Source organism: Pan troglodytes, chromosome 1 (genome assembly GCF_028858775.2).
Source record: "Pan troglodytes isolate AG18354 chromosome 1, NHGRI_mPanTro3-v2.0_pri, whole genome shotgun sequence".
NCBI classification, from domain to species: domain Eukaryota; kingdom Metazoa; phylum Chordata; class Mammalia; order Primates; family Hominidae; genus Pan; species Pan troglodytes.
This window is the reverse complement of record NC_072398.2, coordinates 87,638,661-87,658,664: the sequence shown is the minus strand read 5'-3', so window position 1 is coordinate 87,658,664 and position 20,004 is coordinate 87,638,661. Positions and strand designations below refer to the sequence as shown.

The 20,004-nt window shown below is 53.3% G+C and overlaps 4 non-coding genes across 4 annotated transcripts; 1 reads left to right on the top strand and 3 right to left on the bottom strand.

Moving 5' to 3' along the window:
* Positions 1-2,669: 2,669 nt before the first annotated feature.
* On the bottom strand, positions 2,670-2,741 carry TRNAE-CUC (transfer RNA glutamic acid (anticodon CUC)). Its single transcript has one exon. It is a non-coding gene; the product is annotated as a tRNA-Glu (tRNA).
* Positions 2,742-3,027: 286 nt separating this feature from the next.
* Positions 3,028-3,099, bottom strand: TRNAG-UCC (transfer RNA glycine (anticodon UCC)). The gene has a single exon. It is a non-coding gene; the product is annotated as a tRNA-Gly (tRNA).
* A 605-nt stretch (positions 3,100-3,704) lies between these two features.
* On the bottom strand, positions 3,705-3,776 carry TRNAD-GUC (transfer RNA aspartic acid (anticodon GUC)). Its single transcript has one exon. It is a non-coding gene; the product is annotated as a tRNA-Asp (tRNA).
* Positions 3,777-4,414: 638 nt separating this feature from the next.
* TRNAL-CAG (transfer RNA leucine (anticodon CAG)) lies at positions 4,415-4,497 on the top strand. Its single transcript has one exon. It is a non-coding gene; the product is annotated as a tRNA-Leu (tRNA).
* Positions 4,498-20,004: the final 15,507 nt, after the last annotated feature.

Below are 20,004 nucleotides of genomic sequence, written 5' to 3'. Positions count from 1 at the left end.
TCTCGCACAGCCAACTCTCCCTCTCGCCAGCCAACTCTCCCTCTCGCCGTCAATGCCCCTCTCTCAGACGACTCATGTCCCCCAGCCCTGGCCTCCTTCAGCCTCTTCAGACTCACGCCAGCTCCGCCACCAGCTGGGATCCCTCCGACCTATGGCATAGGCAGCCCGCGAGGTGCCCTAACGCCCCGGGCATCTGCACAACCTCCGTTTGACTGGACAGCCTCACTCCCAGACCTGGCCAGCCAGCCCTGTGCACCCCCTGGACACCCTGGACTCCTTCTTCCAGCTCCCAGCACGCGACATGCTTCTCTCCTTTCCTTGGTGTCAGCCCCTTGCCCCGGGCTAGGGTGGACGCCAGCCACGGGAACGGACACCTTCGTCCATCGCTGTCACCCACTGACATCCACCCACATCACGCTGGCAAGCAAGCCAGCCTCCCGTGGGGATGGCAAACATCTCTATCCCCGATAGGGTCTGGTCCCTGCAGGTGATCCGACTGTGCCAAGATCCCACGAATGACACGGGACAGGTTTGTGCAGTTGGTTGGACGTCTACTTTGCCCCTACAGAGGGGTTTTGGCAAGAAGTCGACTGACTTCTGCCATTGACCTGGGGAATCAGCCAAACGATAAGATCAATATGGGTTGAATAGAGGGTTGGAGAACTGGGCTCATCTGTGCTAAGGAGGGGATGGGCAAAAAGTCCCACAGCGAATCTTGGCGCTGGGGATAGGTACCATCTCCACATGTTCCTTGACATTTGGAGAGACGCTAGAGAGCGTAGGTCAGGCAATGGGAAGCAAACTTCGGCTAGAAGTCTATCAGGAACCCCAACCCCGCACATGCGCTTTGGTCAGCCTGGCCGTTGGGTTTTCCCCACGAACTGCTGCATCTCCACGCTTCAATGCCCGTGGCCAGGTTGGTCTGACTAATGGGACCTCTCAAGATTCATTTTCACATCCAGAATAGGCGAGAATCTCAAACCTGTCGACGGTGAGCGGGAGCATGTGTACGCACATGCACGTGTGTGTTGCGGGAAGTCAGGGACCCCGAACGGAGGGAGCGGCTGGAGCTGCGGCAGAGGCACGTAAATTGTGAAGATTTCATTTCAATACGGACATTCATCAGTTCCCAAATAATGCTTTTATAATTTCTTACGCCTGTCTTTACTTTAATCTCTTAATCCTGTTATCTTCGTAAGCTGAGGATGTACGTCACCTCAGGACCGCTGTGACAATTGTGTTAACTCTACAAATTGATGGTAAAACATGTGTGTTTGAACAGCATGAAATCAGTGCACCTTGAAAAAGAATAGAATAACAGCGAGTTTTAGGGAACAGGGGAAGACAACGGTAAGGTCTGACTGCCTGCGAGGTCGGGCAGAAAGAGCCATATTTTTCTTCTTGCAGAGAGCCTATGAAGGACCTGCAGGTAGGGAAGATGTGGCTAAGACAACCTAAGTGTCCATCGGCCGGGAAATGGATTAACAAAAATGTGGCATATAGACACCATGGAATACTATTTGGCCACAGAAAAGAACGAAATCCTCTGGTCTGCAGCAACAGAGGCGGAGCTAAAGGTCACGATGGAACATCAAACGAGCCGGGCACAGAAAGACAGAGAGGGCGGGTTCTTACTCCAATCCTGGGAGCTCAAAATGTTCACCTTGTGGAGGTAGAGAGTAGAACGATAGACACCAGAGGCTGGAGAGGGTGTGTGGGTGACTGCGGTGAAGAGAGGTTGGTGAAATGGGTCCGAGCATGCGTTTGGATGGAGGGAATACGTTCCAATAACGTTCTACGGCGGAGCAGGGCGACTAGGGGTAACAACGACGTATTAGTGCTTGTTTCCGAAGAGCTCCTGGAAGACAGCACCTGAGATGCTCCCAACAGGTAGAGATGACAGATACCCACGGGATGGATGCCCTACATCCCCTCAGTTGACCATCGATCACTACGCGATGTACACGCGTTACCACGCGTCACAGGAATCCCATGGATATCACGTCCGCATGAAGAAAAACATAGTCATGCTGCCAGGGTGACCGTCGCAGCTCTGCCTCCCTAGCGCCATGGCCCGTGGTCTCGGCTCCTCAAGTTCCGCTGCCATTTCTACCAAAGCCGCTGACACCCGTGGAGCCCAATCACGGATCCCGCGCTCAGGGTCTGGCACGCCTTGGGAAAGCCAGTGCGCTTGCTGACATGAGTGGCTCTGGCGGGTGGCCCAACCATTAGGCGCAGATCCCCCGCAGCCGAGAGAGAAGTGGCCCGTCAGCCACTCGGCTTGGCTTGGCAGAAGCCGCTCCGCTCGAGAGTCCTGGCCCATTCCGCGGCCAGCCGAGAGTTCGAGGGTGGCGGCGGTGGTGGTGGTGGCGGGTCACCTGGCGGCCATGGGAGGAGAAAGCCTGACCTGGCCAGCGGGCTTTGCCGCTGAGAAAGAGTGGGAGCGAGGCGAGCACCTGACAAGGAAGGGCTGTGAAGCTGATGTTGCGAAGGTGGCGCCAGCGAGGCCAAAAGGAGGGATGGGTGAAGGTAGGCGGGGAGCGTTGGGGCGCACGTGGAAGCCGCGGGAGGTTGTGGCTGGGGCGCAGGAGAAGCGAGCGAGCCTGTTGGTCAAAAGGGGAGGTGTGAAGGGGCCTGGCAGTTGGCAGGCAGAGCCAAAGAAGGAAGGCTTCCCTGACCGGGAATCGAACCCGGGCCGCAGCGGTGAGAGCGCCGAATCCTAACCACTAGACCACCAGGGAGAGACGGCTTCCGGGCCCGGCTTGCGCCTCCTGGCCCCAGCGCCTCTGGCCCCAGCACTGGGCGTTACCTTGGCGCCTGTCCCCTGCTTCCGTTTAAAACAAACACCCGCAACCAGCCCCCGCGACGCCGGCGCCAACCGGCCTGCCCTCACGAGCAGCTCTGGCCCTGTTCGCAGCACACCCTCCAAACACCGCGCGCCTCCTTCCCGGGCGCACAGGCACGCAGCCACAGGCCAAGCTGCGACGCGAGCTCCGCGACGGGGACCTCCGCAAAAGGTCCGCCCGCTGCGTTGGCCGGGAATCGAACCCGGGTCAACTGCTTGGAAGGCAGCTATGCTCACCACTATACCACCAACGCCACACGGCGCGGGCAGCCCCGCCACGCCGGCCCGGGGCTCCCACCAGCGCGCCGCTGACGCCCGGGGCAGCCCGGCCCCGACGCCCGGTCCGTCCGCCCGCCCGCAGCTCCGCGCTGCCGCGGCCCCGCCAAAGGCCACCCCGCGCCCCACCGGTGCAAGGCCAGCGCGGCTGCCCCGTTCCGCCCGCCTGCCTCTGGGGGCGCTCTCGCTCCCTCGCCGCCCCGGGCCGCCAGAGCCCTTCCCCACCAGGTGCCCGGCGGGGACACGGCCGGCGCCGACGGGGTCCCCACTCCTCCTCCTCCCACCGGGCGCCGGGCCCTGTGCCTCGCAGAAAGCCTCTTCCGGCACCCACTTTGGGCCGGCAGCTCTCTGGGCGCCGTGGGGGCCAGAGGAGGCCGCCCGGCTGCGGCGACCAAGCCGCGGGCGAGAAGAAAAGGTAGGAGGCCAAGGGGACCCAGGAGGCCCAGGGGGCCCAGAGGGCCCAGGGGGCCAAGGGGCCAGGCAGGCCAGGCCCGAGATGGCGCCCTGCGACTAGCTGGAGGGCGGAGGAAGGAGGAGGGCCCTCAGGCTGGGTCCGAGGCGGCGGCCCAAAAAGCACGGCTGCCTCCCCGTCGGGGAATCGAACCCCGGTCTCCCGCGTGACAGGCGGGGATACTCACCACTATACTAACGAGGACGACGGCGACGGTCGCCGGGACGCCAGACCCCACTCCGACCGCGGACGCCTAGCCCTGCCTTGATCCCCTCCCCCGACGGCAGGGGCCGGGCGCGTGCTCGCCTTCCACCCGCCACCCGCCACCCGCCACCCGCCACACGCCACCCGTCACCTGCCACCCGCCCCCCGCCACCGTTGGCACGACCTACCCCGACACCCAACAAAGCACCCTGCGATCCCGCTGGGACCCGGAGCCGGAGCCGGACCCCGACAGGTACCGGAGCGGCGTGGAACCTCCCCGTGCGCCCTGCCTGCTGTCTCCAAGGCGGGGATCGCGCCGGGGCAGGAAGAGGCCGGGCGAAACAGTCGGGCCGCTGCTCCTAGGACGCGGTGGGCGCACGCCCTGCGGGGTTCGGCGAGCGGAGGCGCGGGGGCTGGGGCGTGCGGCGGCGGCGGCGGCCGGCCCGACGCGGACCCCTTGGGTCCGGGGTGGGGACGCGGGGGCGTCCACGCCAACGCCAGCCGGCTCCGTTCACTTGGCGCCCGCTCCGCCCGCGCGGTCCGTCGGTTGCGCACCGAGCCCAGACAGGCGCCGGCCAAGGGCGCAGGCGTTCGCGCCGGGTCCCAGCCATGCCAGCGGCGACGCGCCCCGGCGCGCCGTCAGGATGGCCGAGCGGTCTAAGGCGCTGCGTTCAGGTCGCAGTCTCCCCTGGAGGCGTGGGTTCGAATCCCACTCCTGACAAGCCGACCTTTTGGCCCGCCCGCCGGAGGGCAACGCCCATGGCAACCCTGGAGCACCTTTGGCCGCTTCCTGCCTTGAGCCCTTGCCCGCTCTGCAGACTCCAGCCCCCTTGAAGCAAGCCTCCAAAACGCCGCCGCTTCTCAGGCACGTCCGTTCTTCCTGCCCACCCGCCGGCTGTCGCAGAAACAGCCCAGGACCATGCGCCAGCGCCCGCGACCCTCTACCAATTGCCCTTCGGACAGACGCCCTCCCCACCACCTCACACGCCCTCTTCCCTGGCCCCACACACAGCGAGCGACCGCGACCACCTTCCACGCTCTTCCCTGCCTATCTCCTCCGCCCGCCTTCTCCTCACTCGCCCAAACAGACACAGCCCAGATTCTTCCCCTATTCCTCCTTTTCCCTCCTTCCTCCCACCGGCCTCCGCCCACCGCCCACCGCCTACCGCCCACCGCCTTGAATCGCCGCTGCGCTGCCCAGAGGCGTCCTGGCCTGCACAGCCCGCCCGGTTTCACCCTCCAACTTCTGACCGCTGAACAGCAGCGAGCGACTCGCTCGTGGAGCCGCACACACGTCTCCCACCAGAGAGGCACGCCATCCAACATCCTGTCCTTTCCTCCGACCCCTCGGACCCCGGCCGCGCATTCCATTCTCCCGACACCCTAGCCAGGTCGCCGATCCCACCTCGCTACCTGTGTTCCCTTTCCGCTAACACCTGCCTGCCGACCCACCTGCAGCCCGGACGCCTGCCGGCCAGAGGCAGCGGGAACCCTGCACACAGCCTGGCAGGCGAGTCCAAACCCGGAAAGACAGCCCACGAGGAATCACGAGCGGAAGCCCTAGATCCCCGTCACCCGCCCACAAACGCCAGGTCCCGCCGGGACCAGCTGTGCGCCACAGCGCATTCCCACGCGGGAAGCCGTGGCCTGGGCCGTCCCTGCCACACCCAGCGCGCCTTCTCCAGGGTCAGCCAGCTGCGGCTCTGCCGAAGCGCTCCTCCGCTCCTTTCTCCCGCTCCAGCTTCCCTACCATCCCAGGGTCTGGACCCCAGGTGCAATCCCGTGGCGTAGGTCAGAGCGCAGGAGCGAGGCGCCCACGGACCTGGTCTGCTTTTCTGAGCCGCACGCCACGGCTGTGAGACCCGTTCCCCATCGCCACACCCACTCGCTGACACACCCATCCCGCCTCCCACTTGCTGGTGACAGAAGTGAGAAGGCTCACCCCGCGGCGGTGAAAAAAAATCACCTCACGAAAGAAACAAATAAACAACAAAAACAAAACACAAAAACTTTGGGTCTGTGCCAGGGATCCGCGCTCAGCAAGTCCCTCCATAGCTCACCTGCCCACATGGGCATTCGGGCGCGGGCCCGGCTGTTCCTTCCCCTTGGGACCCCAGCGGGCAGTCTCTCGACCCTGGGCAGCAGAGAAATCGCAAGTTGGGACGAGTCGGCCTCTCTCCCTCCGCTCTCCCTCCGGGCCCTGCCTCAGGTGCCTGGATGTGAGGAGAGCCTCCCCTTCTGCCCACCTCATCGGGCCAGCCTTTCATGTACCCTCCAATACGTTGGAGGCCTATGGCAGGCGGTGACCAGTGGGCCAGTATGCGGATGGGGTCAGATAAGGGAATAAAAGTAGGCTGCCCAACCCAGCAGTCGGCAGCCAGCAGCGGCAGCCCACTCAGTTCCTCTTCCACATTTTGGAAGCTTTGTTTTTTCGCTCTATGCAGTAAATCTTGCTGTTGGTCACTCTTTGGGTCCGCTGTGCCTTAAATGCTGTAACACTGATTGCAAAGGTCTGCAGCTTCACTCCTGATGGCACCGAGACCATGAACCCACCAGCAGGAGGAAACTCCGGACACATCTGAATATCTGAATGAATAAACTGTGGACACTCTATCTTTAAGAACTGTAACACTCACCACGAGGGTCTGCGGCTTCATTCTTGAAGTCAGCCAGTCCAAGAACCCACCAATTCCAGACACAGTTTGGCAACCCAGATGGGACTATTGCCTATTGCCAAGTGGTGAATGCCATCGGACCCCTTTCACTTGGTATTCTGTCTCATTTTTCCTTAGAATTTGGGGGCTAAATACCGGGCACCTGTCGGCCAGTTAAAAGCGAGTAGTGTGGCTGCTGGACTAAAGACACGGTTTTCAGGCTTCCTGGGAAAGGGCTCTGTAACAACCCCCAACTCTTCGGAGTTGGGAGCATTGGTTTGCCTGGAACCAGCTTCCGCTTTTCCTGTACTTCTGGGCTGAGCTGAGGGTCGACAGAGAGGAAAGCCATCCAGCTCTGGGGTCCCCACAACAAGTTGGTTGACCCTGTGGACATGAGCAAAACTCTGAAAGGCATGTCGCCCAAGCGAGACTCGCCCATCTATCCTCTCTATCCTGACGCTTGTCCCCCGGGTCCTAATGCCTGCCAGAAAAACTTCCTCTCAACTCTCTTCTCTGAGGGTAGTCCTGCTTCTAGAAATCATTCCCTGTCTCTGGTGCTTTTCTAGTTTCTCCTATAAGAATGATTTCTAGTATAACTCCAGGACTCTGTTACCTTCTTTAGGCACCCAGGCTCACCAATCAGAAAGACATAATTTTTGTCCAAAGCCCCATTGTAGGGGGTACTCCTGGAATTTTAGGATCCCTCCTCAGACCAGTAGGCCTAAACAAAGCTATTCCTGAAGCTAGGATATGGGGAGCCTCAGAAATTTTATCCTTCCTATTCATATAAGTGAGGACAAAAGTGTCACTGTTCCAACCCTTGAGATCCCTTCCCTCCCTCAGGGTATGGCCCTCCACTTCATTTTTGGGGCATAACATCTTTATAGGACACAGGTAAGGTCCCAATACTAACACGAGGACAGGCAAGCCTGCAGGTTTTTGAGAATGCATCAGTAAGGGCCACTAAATCTGACCTTCCTCGGTCCTCCTTGTGGTCTGGGAGGAAAACTAGTGTTTCTGCTGCTGCATTGGTGAGTGCAACTATTCCGATCAGCAGGGTCCAGAGACCATTGTGGGTTCTTGGGCAGGGGGAGAAACAAAACAAACCAAAACTGTGGGCAGTTTTGTCTTTCAGATGGGAAATACTCAGGCATCAACAGGCTCACCCTTGAAACGCATCCTAAGCCATTGGGACCAATTTGACCCACAAACCCTGAAAAAGAGACAGCTCATTTTTTTCTGCACTATGGCCTGGCCCCAGTATTCTCTCTCTGATGGGGAAAAATGGCCACCTGAGGGAAGTACAAATAACAATACTATCCTGCAGCTTGAGCTTTTCTGTAAGAGGGAAGGCAAATGGAGTGAAATACCTTATGTTCAAGCTTTCTTTTCATTGAAGGAGGATACACAACTATGCAAAGCTTACAATTTACATCCCACAGGAGGATCTCTCAGCTTACTCCCATATCCTTGCCTCCCTATAGCTCCCCTTCCTGTTAATGGTAATCCTCCTTTGATCTCCCCTGCCCAGAAGGAAATAAGCAAAGAAATCTCCAAAGGACCACAACCCCCCCTGGGCTATCGGTTATGTCCCCTTCAAGCTGTATGGGGAGGGTAATTTGGCCCAACCTGGGTACATGTCCCCTTCTCCCTCTCTGATTTAAAGCAGATCAAGGCAGACCTGAGGAAGTTTTCAGATGATCCTGATAGGTACATAGATGTCCTACAGGGTCTAGGGCAAAGTTTCAACCTTGCTTGGAGAGACGTCATGCTACTGTTAGATCAAACCCTGGCCTTTAATGAAAAGAATGCAGCTTTAGCTGCAGCCTGACAGTTTGGAGATACCTGGCATCTTAGTCAAGTAAATAATAGAATGACAGCTGAAGAAAGGGACAAATTCCCTACTGGTCAGCAAGCCATCCCCAGTATGGATCCCCACTGGGACTTCAACTCAGATCATGGGGACTGGAGTCATAAACATCTGTTGACGTGTGTTCTAGAAGGACTAAGGAGAATTAGGAAAAAGCCCATGAATTATTCAATGATGTCCACCATAACTCAGGGAAAGGAAGAAAATCCTTCTGCCTTCCTTGAGTGGCTATGGGAGGCCTTAAGAAAATATACTCCCCTGTCACCTGAATCACTCAAGGGTCAACTGATTCTAAAAGATAAGTTTATTACCCAATCAGCTGCAGATATCAGGAGAAATCTCCAAAAGCAAGCCATGGGCCCTGAACAAAACCTGGAGGCATTGTTAAACCTGGCAACCTCAGTGTTCTATAATAGGGACCAAGAGGAACAGGTCCAAAAGGAAAAGTGAGGTCAGAGAAAGGCTGTAGCCTTAGTCATGGCCCTCAGACAAACAAATCTTGGTGGTTCAGAGAGGACAGAAAATGGAGCAGGCCAATCACATGGTAGGGCTTGTTATCAGTGTGGTTTACAAGGACACTTTAACAAAGATTGTCCAACGAAAAATAAGCCACCCCCTCATCCATATCCGCTATGCCAAGGCAATCACTGGAAGGTGCACTGCCCCAGAGGACAAAGGTTCTCTGGGTCAGAAGCCCCCAACCAGATGATCCAACAACAGGACTGAGGGTGCCCGGGGCAAGTGCCAGCTCATGTCATCACCCTCACTGAGCCCCTGTTACGTTTAACCATTGAGGGCCAGGAAATTGACTTCCTCCTGGACACTGGAGCAGCCTTCTCAATATTAACCTCCTGTCCTGGACAACTGTCCTCAAGGTCCGTTACCATCTGAGGAATCCTGGGACAGCATGTAACCAGGTATTTCTCCCACTTCCTCAGTTGTAATTGGGAGACTTGGTCTTTTCACATGCCTTTCTTGTTATGCCTGAAAGTCCTACACCCTTACTAGGGAGGGATATATTAGCCAAGGCTGGAGCTATTATCTACATGAATATGGGGAACAAGTTACCCATTTGTTGTCCCCTACTTGAGGAGGGAATCAACCCTGAAGTCTGGGCATTGGAAGGACAATTTGGAAGGGCAAAAAATGCCCACCCAGTCCAAATCAGGCTAAAAGACCCCACCACTTTTCCTTATCAAAGGCAATATCCCTTAAGGCCTGAAGCTCATAAAGGATTACAGGATATTGTTAAACATTTAAAAGCTCAAGGCTTAGTAAGGAAATGCAGGAGTCCCTGCAGCACCTCAATTCTAGGAGTACAAAAACCGAACAGTCAGTGGAGACTAGTGCAAGATCTTAGACTCATCAGTAAGGCAGTAATTCCTCTATATCCTGTTGTACCTAACCCCTATACCCTGCTCTTTCAAATACCAGAGGAAGCAGAATGGTTCACTGTTCTGGACCTCAAGGATGCCTTCTTCTGCATTCCTCTGCAATATGACTCCCAGTTTCTCTTTGCCTTTGAGGATCCACAGACCACATGTCCCAACTTACGTGGATGGTCTTGCCCCAAGGGTTTAGGGATAGCCCTCACCTGTTTGGTCAGGCACTGGCCAAAGATCTAGACCACTTCTCAAGTCCAGGCACTCTGGTCCTTCAGTATGTGGATGATTTACTTTTGGCTACCAGTTCAGAAGCCTCATGCCAGCAGGCTACTCTAGATCTCTTGAACTTTCTATCTAATCAAGGGTACAAGGTGTCTAGGTCGAAGGCCCAGCTTTGCCTACAGGAGGTCAAATATCTAGGCCTAATCTTAGCCAGAGGGACCAGGGCCCTCAGCAAGGAATGAATACAGCCTATACTGGCTTATCCTCACCCTAAGACATTAAAACAGTTTCAGGGGTTCTTTGGAATCACCGGCTTTTGCCGACTATAGATCCCTGGGTACAGCGAGATAGCCAGGCCCCTCTATACTCTAATCAAGAAAACCCAGAGGGCAAATACTCATCTAGTAGAATGGGAACCAGAGGCAGAAACAACCTTCAAAACCTTAAAGCAGGCCCTAGTACAAGCTCCAGCTTTAAGCCTTCTGACAGGACAAAACTTCTCTTTATACATCACAGGGAGAGCAAGGATAGCTCTTGGAGTCCTTACTCAGACTTGTGGGACAACCCCACAACCAGTGGCATACCTAAGTAAGGATATTGATGTAGTAGCAAAAGGCTGGCCTCACTGTTTAAGGGTAGTTGCAGCGGTGGCCGTCTTAGTGTCAGAGGCTATCAAGATAATACAAGGAAAGGATCTCACTGTCTGGACTACTCATGATGTAAATGGTATGCTAGGTGCCAAAGGAAGTTTATGGCTATCAGACAACTGCCTACTTAGATGCCAGGTGCTACTCCTTGAGGGACTGATGCTTCAAATACATACATGCATGGCCCTCAACCCTGCCACTTATCTCCCAGAGGATGGGAACCAATTGAGCATGACTGCCAACAAATTATAGTCCAGACTTATGCTGCCCGAGATGATCTCTTAGAGGTCCCCTTAGCTAATCCCGACCTTAACTTATATACCGATGGAAGTTCATTTGTGGAAAATGGGGTATGAAGGGCAGGCTATGCCATAGTTAGTGATGTAACCATACTTGAAAGTAAGCCTCTTCCCCCAGGGACCAGTGCCCAGTTAGCAGAACTAGTGGCAATTACCCGAGCCTTAGAACTGGGAAAGGGAAAAATAATAAATGTGTATACAGATAGCAAGTATGCTTATCTAATCCTATATGTCCATGCTGCAATATGGAGAGAAAGGGAGTTCCTAACCTCTGGGGGAACCCCAATTAAATAGCACAAGGAAATTATGGAGTTATTGCATGCAGTGCAAAAACCCAAGGAGGTGGCAGTCTTACATTGCTGAAGCCATCAAAATGGGGAAGAAGAGGAGAGAACAGCACCATAAGCAGCTGGCAGAGGCAGGGAAAGACCAGCAGAAAGGAAAGAGAGAAAGAGACAGAAAGTCAGAGAGAGAGAGAGAGGAAGGGACAGAGACACAGAGGGAGTCAGAGAGAGAGAGACAGAGACAAAGAAGTCAAAGAGAAAGAAAGAGAGATGGAAGCAGTAAGGAAAAAAAAAGCAGTGTACCCTATTCCTGTAAAAGCCAGGGTAAATTTCTGTCTACCCAGCCAAGGCATAGTCTTCTTATGTGGAACTTCAACCAATATCTGCCTCTCAGACAGTTTACAAGAAATAAAGAAATCTATCCTTACTCTACAATCCCAAATAGACTCTTTGGCAGCAGTGACTCTCCAAAACTGCCGAGGCCTAGACCTCCTCACTGCTGAGAAAGGAGGACTCTGCACCTTCTTAGGGGGAGAGTGTTGTTTTTACACTAACCAGTCAGGGATAGTATGAGATGCTGCCTGGAATTTACAGCCAAAATCTTCTGTATCAGACAAGGCATTTCAAACTCTTATACCAACCTCTGGAGTTGGGCAACATGGCTTCCCTCTTTCTAGGTCCCCTGGCAGCCATCTTGCTGTTACTCGCCTTTGGGCCCTGTATCTTTAACCTTCTTGTCAAATTTGTTTCCTCTAGAATCGAGGCCATCAAGCCTCAGATGGTCTTACAAAGGGAACCCCAAATGAGTTCAATTAACAACTTCTACTGAGCGCCCCTAGACTGCTGCCACTTTCACTGGCCTAGAGAGCTCCCCTCTGGAGGACACTATAACTGCAGGGTCCCTTCATCACCTCTATCCAGAAAGAAGTAGCTAGAGCAGTCATTGGCCAAATTCCCAAAAGCAGCTGGGGTGTCCTGTTTAGAGGGGGGATTGAGAGGTGACAACAGGCTAGCAACCCTTGCTCGCTCTTGGTGCCTTCTCGGCCTCAGTGTCCACTCTGGCTGCACTTGAGGAGCCCTTCAGCCCACTGCTGCACTGTGGGAGCCCCTCTCTGGGCTGGCTGAGGCCAGAGTGGGCTCCCTCTGTTTGTGGGGAAGTGTGGAGGGAGAGGCACGGGCAGGAACTGGGGCTGTGTGCGGTGCTTGCAGGCCAGTTCAGGTTCCGGGTGGGTGCAGGCTTGGCCCCAGGCACTGAGGGGCTTAGCACCTGGGCCAGCAGCGATGGAGGGTGCGTCAGGTCCCCCAGCACTGCCGGCCCTCCTGCACCATGCTCAAATTCTCACCGGGCCTCAGCCGCCTCCTTGCACCATGCCTGAGCCCCCACCCCCACATGGTGGGCTCCTGCTTGGCCTGAGCCTCCCCGATGGGCACCGCCCCCTGCTCCGTGGCACCCAGTCCTATCGACTGCCCAAAGGCTGAGGGGTGCGGGTGCATGTGCAGGACTGGCTGGCAGCTCTGCCCGTGGCCCCGGTGCAGGATCCACTAGGTGAAGCCAGCTGGGCTCCTGAGTCTAGTGGGGACTTGGAGAACTTTTATGTCTAGCTGGAGGATTGTATATGCACCAATCAGCACTCTGTGTCTATCTTAGGGTTCATGGATGCACCAATCAGCAGTCTGTATCTAGCTAATCTGGTGGGGACTTGGAGAAGTTTTATGTCTAGCTGGAGGATTGTAAATGCACCAATAAGCACTTTGTGTCTAGCTCAAGGTTTGTAAATGCACCAATCAGCACTCTGTGTCTAGCTAAAGGATTGTAAATGCACAAATCAGCACCCTGTCGAAACAGACCAATCAGCACTCTGTTTCTAGCTAAAGGATTGTAAATGCACAAATCAGCACCCTGTCAAAACAGACCAATCAGCTCTCTGTAAAATGGATGAATCAGCTCTCTGTAAAATGGACCAGTGAGTTCTCTGTAAAATGGACTGATCAGCAGGATGCAGGTGGGGTCAAACCCGCTCGGGTCCCCTTCCACACTGTGGAAGCTTTGTTCTTTGACTCTTGGCAATAAATCTGGCTGCTGCTCACTCTTTGGGTCCATGCCGCCACCTTTAAGAGCTGTAACACTCACCAGAAAGGTCTGCAGCTTCACTCCGGGAGCCAGCGAGACCACAAACCCACTAGAAGGAACGAACAACTCCAGACGTGCCACCTTTAAGAGCTGTAACACTCACAGGGAAGGTCTGCAGCTTCACTCCTGAAGTCAGAGAGACCACGAACCCACCAGAAGGAAGAAACTCCAGACACATCTGAACATCTGAAGGAACAAACTCTGGACACACCATCTTTAAGAACTGTAACACTCACCATGAGGGTCTGTGGCTTCATTCTTGAAGTCAGCCAGATCAAGAACCCACCAATTCTGGACACACTTTCCCTGGTGACCCTGGCGGTCACTCTCTCGGCCCTGGGCAGCTGAGAAAGCGCAAGATGGGACGAGTCGGCCTCTCTCCCTCTGCTCTCCCTCTGTGCTGTGCCCCAGGTACCTCGACGTGACGAGAGCCTCCCCTTCTGCTCGTCACATTGGGCCAGTCTTTTGTGGATGCTCCAATGGGACGGAGGCCCATGGCAGGTTGTGACCAGTGAAGGGTGGCTGGTGGCGAGCTTTGCTGTGCCAGCTTCCATTGGCATTTGCCATCAGTGCATAGGTGGTTCAGTGGTAGAATTCTTGCCTGCCACGCAGGAGGCCCAGGTTTGATTCCTGGCCCATGCAGCACGCCCTCCCATTTTGGTGCTGCGGCAGCACCAAGGTGTAGCTGCGCTCGCCTCTGCCGCCTCCTTACACTCGGGGCATGCGAGCTTGTCCTGCACTGGCTGCGCTCCCACGCACGACGCCCCTCTGCCCTTTCTTCCATGCCTCTCTTGACTGACTTAAAGATGAGGCTATACCCCACCCCCCCACCTGGGTAACAACAATCCCTCCAAACACAATAGTGCACCAGACACCAGCCCTTGGCAGCCTCCTGGTCCTGTTTCTGTTCATTGCCCTGCCACCGCCTCTGCCCGATGCATTTCACTTCAAGGAATACCGCGGCACCACGGGCTTGTAGCCACTTGCCCCACCTCTTCTCTTCACATTTCATCACCTCGACCTCTTTCTCTCTCTCTCTCTCCCCCTCGCTGGCTCCCCACATCCAGAAAATGATGCCATGGTTGCCCTTCCAGTAGCAAGGAAGATGCGACTCCGGGGAGTAACTCATCACTTTCCCCTAGTTGGTCACACAGTCCTTAACGCGACCACGTGAGTGTGCACGTGGCATGTGCACCATCTATATTCAACGTGTTCCAGCTACTCCACACTCTCTCCCCTCATTCTGCCGGCACCACCACCACCATGTCGCGTCCCCCAACCTAACCCCAATCCACCACTTTAGTCGAGGATGCTGCCTTGTTTCTCTCCCTTGGACCTCTTTTCATCTCAGCCCCAGACACATGCCTGAGACGTGAATGTGCGTCCTGAAGACGGCTTACTTATGTCTCGGGTCCAATTGCATTCCCTACCCCTTTGGGACGTGGGATGTCGCCTCCAGTCACTCTGTCACGATGTCTCTCCCACCCTGGGCTGCTTGCCACCTCACCCCAGCCCCACTCCATACTCTGACAGCCTAGCCCAAGCAGCATCCCAGTCTCGCTGGCGGGGGTTCCCTTTGTCCACACAGACTTCATTCCTTCCCAGACCAACCCTCTGAAAAAGTACTGTTCCATCCAGCCTTCAGGCTCAGCCCTCCCTCCCCTGCCTTTGTCTCACCCCATCTGCCCTTTCACTCACACACAGACACACACACAAACACACACACACACACACTCTCTCTCTCTCAGTGTTTTTCTCTCTCACTCTCAGTGTCTCTCTCTCAGGCAACTCTCCCTCTTGCAGTCAATGACCCTGTCTCACATGACTCACATCCCCCAGTCCTGGCCTGCTTCAGGTTGTGTCACCAGCTGGCATCCCTCATACCGCACAGGTAGCCAGCACAGGCAGTTTGGAACATGCCCCAATGCCCTAGGCATGTGACCAACCTCCTTCTGGATGGACAGCCTCGGTCCCAGATCTTGCTAGTCAGCCTGTGCACCCCCTGGACACTCTGGACTCTTTCTCCCACCTCCCAGCATGTGGCATGCTTCTGTCCTTTCTTTGGTTTCAGCCCCTTGCCCCAGTGTGGGGTGGACTCCAGCCACGGGAGTGGACACCTTCGTCCATCACTGTCACCCGTTGACATCCACCCACATCACGCTGGCAAGCAAGCTAGCCTCCCGTGGGGATGGCAAACATCTCTATCCCTGATCGGGTCTGGTCTCTGCGGGTGATCCAACTGTGCCAAGATCCCACGAATGGCACGGGACAGGTTTGTGCAGTTGGTTGGGCGTCTACTTTGACCCTAAAGAGTGTTTTGGCAGTAAGTCGACTGAGCTCTGCTTTTTAGTGAGGGAATCAGCCCCACAACAAGATCAATGCAGGGATAAATAGAGGGTTGGAGAGCTGGGCTGATCTGTTCCAAGGAGGGGATGGGAAGAAATTCCACAGCAAATATAGGTGTTGCAGATAGGTGCCATCTCCTTATGTTCCTTGCCATTTGGAGAGAAGATAGAGTAGGTGAAGAAATGGGAAATAAATGTCACCTAGATATCTATCTTGAACCCTGACTTTCCACACATGCTTTGGTTTGCTTGGCTGTTGGGTTTTCCCCAGGAGCTCCTGTATCTCCGTGCTTCAACATCCGTTGCCAGGTTGGTCTAACTCTTGGGACTTCTCAAGATTCATTTTCACATCCAGAATAGGTGAGAAACTTAAACTTGTCAACTGTAAGTGGGAGCTTGCATACATGCAGGAACTCTGCCTTGCACAAATATAGGCACAGACACACGTGCAAACAGGCAACTGCTGGCACCTGTGCACACCACCTAATCTTATTAGAATGTGTACAATAAACACACAGTAATGGCCAACTAACGGGTATATGAAGAAAATGCTCAGTATGTCCAATCATCAGGGAATGTAAATCCAAACCACGATGAGGTGTCATTTTATCCCAGCTAGGATGGCTATCATTAACCAGAAGGGAAACTAACTGAATTTGGAGAGGAGGTCAATAAAAGGGAATACTTAGAAACCTATCTCAGGAAGAAAAATAAGTACAGCCATTAGTGTTAAGAAAGTGTGTTTATTTCCAAATGGCAGCATGTGCATTAAGAGCTAAGAAAGCATACATGGAGTCAGTTTAAATGTTAGCTACCTTTCCCTTGTTTAATTCTAGTGCTCTTGTAAGAAATATCAGTTTAGCTAGTTGTGTGCTTGTGCCTGGAGAGAGAAAGACACACGTTCCATAATATTTAGAGTGCCTGCTGCATATCCTGCCCGATGGAGTTCTTGCTCCACAAAGGAACTTCCATCCTTGAAGAGAGTACAATCTGTATCTTCTAGAGGGGTTTCCCTGAGATCCTCCCTGGCTGCAGAGGTCTGTACCACAACTTGCTCACAGTTATCTTTAGGTTTCCCAGTTTCCTAGGGATGGACAGCGGCTGGGTTTAGGTGAGAGCAAGTTTTTAACTGGATTATAGGCCCTTCTTACAGCAGAGCCTGATATTTAAAGAGCTGTCTGTCCATTAGCCAAAGGTTTCCCCTAGAGGACAGCAATCCTACGACATTACGTGGAGGTATAAAGAGTTCTGCCATTTCCCAGGGATAATTTGGTAGCCTCTGGTACCAGCAGGACCACTGCTGCTACTGCTCGGAGGCATGCTGGCCATCCTTTAGCTACCAAATCAAGTTTCTTACTCAGGTAGCCCACTGGTTGTTGAGATGATCTTTAGGCTTGAGTTAAAATTCCCAGTGCCATTCCCTTCCTTTCTAATATATAAAGATTGAAGACCCTCCCTATGGGAAGGCTGAGGGCTGGTGCCTTAAGTAAGGCTTGTTTTTGCTGGTTAAAGGCCTTTTAAACTTCAGGTTCCAAGGTCAGGAAATGAGTTTTAGCCAGCTGAGTTTCTTTTATGAGGTGTTATCAGGGGTGAGCTATCTCACCATACCCAGGTGTCCATAGTCTGCAAAATCCTGTCATGTACCAAAATCCTCTTAGTTGCTTGAGGGTCTTAGGAAGGGGGAAGGAAGAAATGGGTTCAATCCTTTCTACCCCTAATGCTCTGGTCCCTTCAGACAACAGTAAACCTAGGTACTTCACTGAGGTTTGGCAAAGCTGCACCTTGGATTTTGAAACCTCATATCCTTTGTCAGCTAGGAAATTAAGAAGAGCTTCTGTGTCTTCCTGAGAAGCTTCCTCAGTTGGGGCACAGAGCAGGATGTCATCTACATATTTTGAGACCCTGACCTGAGGATGAGAAAACTCAGAGAGGTCCTTTGATAGTGCCTTTCCAAACAAGTGAGGACTATATTGAAATTCCTGAGGCAGCACCATCCATGTTAACTAGGTTGTTTGGCCAGAACTTAGAAGACAAACAGGTATTGAGAGTTAGGATATAATGGTATACAGAAAAAGGCATCCTTTAGATCTAGGACTGTGAACCATTTAGTTCCCTCAGGTATTTGAGTTAGTAAGGCATGGGAATTAGAGACCACTGGATGAATTGGGACTATGGCCTATTAATGAGGCAGAGGTCCTGAACTAGTCTGCAATCCCCATTGGGTTTTCGTACTCCTAATATTGGGGTGTTTCAGGTGCTTTTACAGGGTTTGAGGAGGTCCTGCATTTTCAGGTTATTAATAACGGCTTATAGCCCTTTCCTAGCTTCCGACTTTAGAAGATATTGTCTCTGGTTAGGAAAATAAGTAGGATCCTTAGGGTTGATCTGGACCGGCCTAGTGGTTAAAGCTCGACCTTATTCTTCCTTCAGTTGCCCATACTTCTGTATTAATATTAGCTTCCACCAGGGGAAGACAAAGAGTTTCTTCTGGGGCTATAAGGATGCTGGTGGCCATGTGAACTAAATTGTCTCTACCTAGTAAAGGAGTGGGACTTTCAGGCACAATTAGGAAGACATGTGTAAATAATAGGTCCCCTTAACTGCAAGTAATGGGCTGAGAAAAATATTAGGTTAGAATCTTTCCTGAGATGCCCATCATGGTCATGCTATGGGAAGATGGGAGGCCTGGATTGGAAAGGAGAAGAGAGAGAGACTGGATCCAGTGTCCAGAGGGAGGTCCACCCTCCTTCCTTCAATTTCCAGAATCACCTGGGGCTCCTGAACAGAAATGGAAGTTTGAGCCTCTGGAGCCAGGGGTTTCAACTCTGGGACCCATCAGTCCTGTTGGAGCTTCTGTGAGATTGGTTCTGAACCCAGTGACCGCCATCTCTGGGGACAGTCTAATCTCCAGTGGTCCCTGATATCAGCTGGACAGGGTTGAGGTGGCTTCTTCTTGCTGCCTGGACAATCTTTCTTAAAGTGCTCTTACTTGCCACACTGGTAGCCACTAGTGGATGCACCTTGGGGATCCTGGACTTTGCAAGCTTGCAAAGCAGCTACTAGAAACTCTGTCTTTCTCTAGTGTTTTCTGTCTTTCTCCTGGGCCTTTTCCTGGTCCCTATTATAAAAGACCGAGGTGGCCACTCTCAGGAGGTTTTCCAACGTCCTATCTGGTCCTATAGCCTGCTTCTGCAGTTTCCTTCTAATATTGGGAGCTGCCTGTGTAATAAACTTGTTCTTTAGGATGAGCTATCCCTCGACTGAATAAGGGGATAAGCAGGTGTGTTTTATTAGTGCATCTCTCAGCTTTTCCATAAAGGCTGAGGGATTCTCATCTGGCTTTTTGTCTATTCATGAACAGTTTAGAGTAATTAAGAGATTTGGCCCTACTTCTTTGTAGGCCCTCCAATATGCACATTAAAAAGTGTTTCCTTTTCCATTCATCTTTGGAGTCACTGGAGTTCCATTCAGGGTTGTCAAGAGGTACCACCTCTCTTCCTATTGGGAATGATGATTCCCCTATTTCTTTGCCTTCCATATTTTCTCTTTTCCTTTTTGGCCTACTATAGGAGACATATTCCTCATCTCCAAACTTCTCTGCTGTCTGCAGAGCTGACTTTTTCAGCTGTGGTTAGGGTTTGGCTTAAGAGCAGCATAATGTCCCTTTATGTGAGGTCATACACCTGAGTTAAATTTTGGAAAGCTTATATATACCTACCAGGGTCATTAGAGAATCAGCTTAAGTCTCCCTTCATTTGCTGAAGGTCCTGTAATGAGAAGAGAACTTGAACCCTAAGATGGCATCACCTTCACTGGGCATTTCATGTAGGGGTAAGAACAAAGTTGGGAGAGTGGGGAGTTGTGGAGATGGTAGAACTGGAGGGGCTGATGAAAATGTTGGAGGGGGCTCTGAATAAGGGGGACAAAAAGGGCCAGGACACTCAATCACTGCCTCAGATGGTTCCCCCAGGAGTTGCTTCTCTAATTTTGGGGAATCATTCCCTTTGGGCCTGCCTGATATGACTACTAAAATAACTGGGTCGATTGTGCAGTGCTTGAAAAAGTCTAATAAGAAGGCCCTGCGCTTGTGCAAAAGCAGAGTTTCAGGGTCAAAGGAGTCTCAGTGCTTTAGAATACACTCAAAAGGAGACCTTTATTCCTCCTTCCTTTGGAATGGCCCAAGGTTGAGAGGAAGACAGTGGGGGCATGCTCCCAACTGTTTTCCCTCCTTGGTTCCCTGGGCCCTGGCATCCACTAAAGGTGCCACCCATGGATGCAGGCATGACCTGCAGCCATGGATCCAGAGGAGCCAAATGATGGAGTTAGTCATGCTCACCCATGCGACTCTAGTCCGCTTGTGATTTCCCTTTGACTTCCTAGACTTGTGTGAT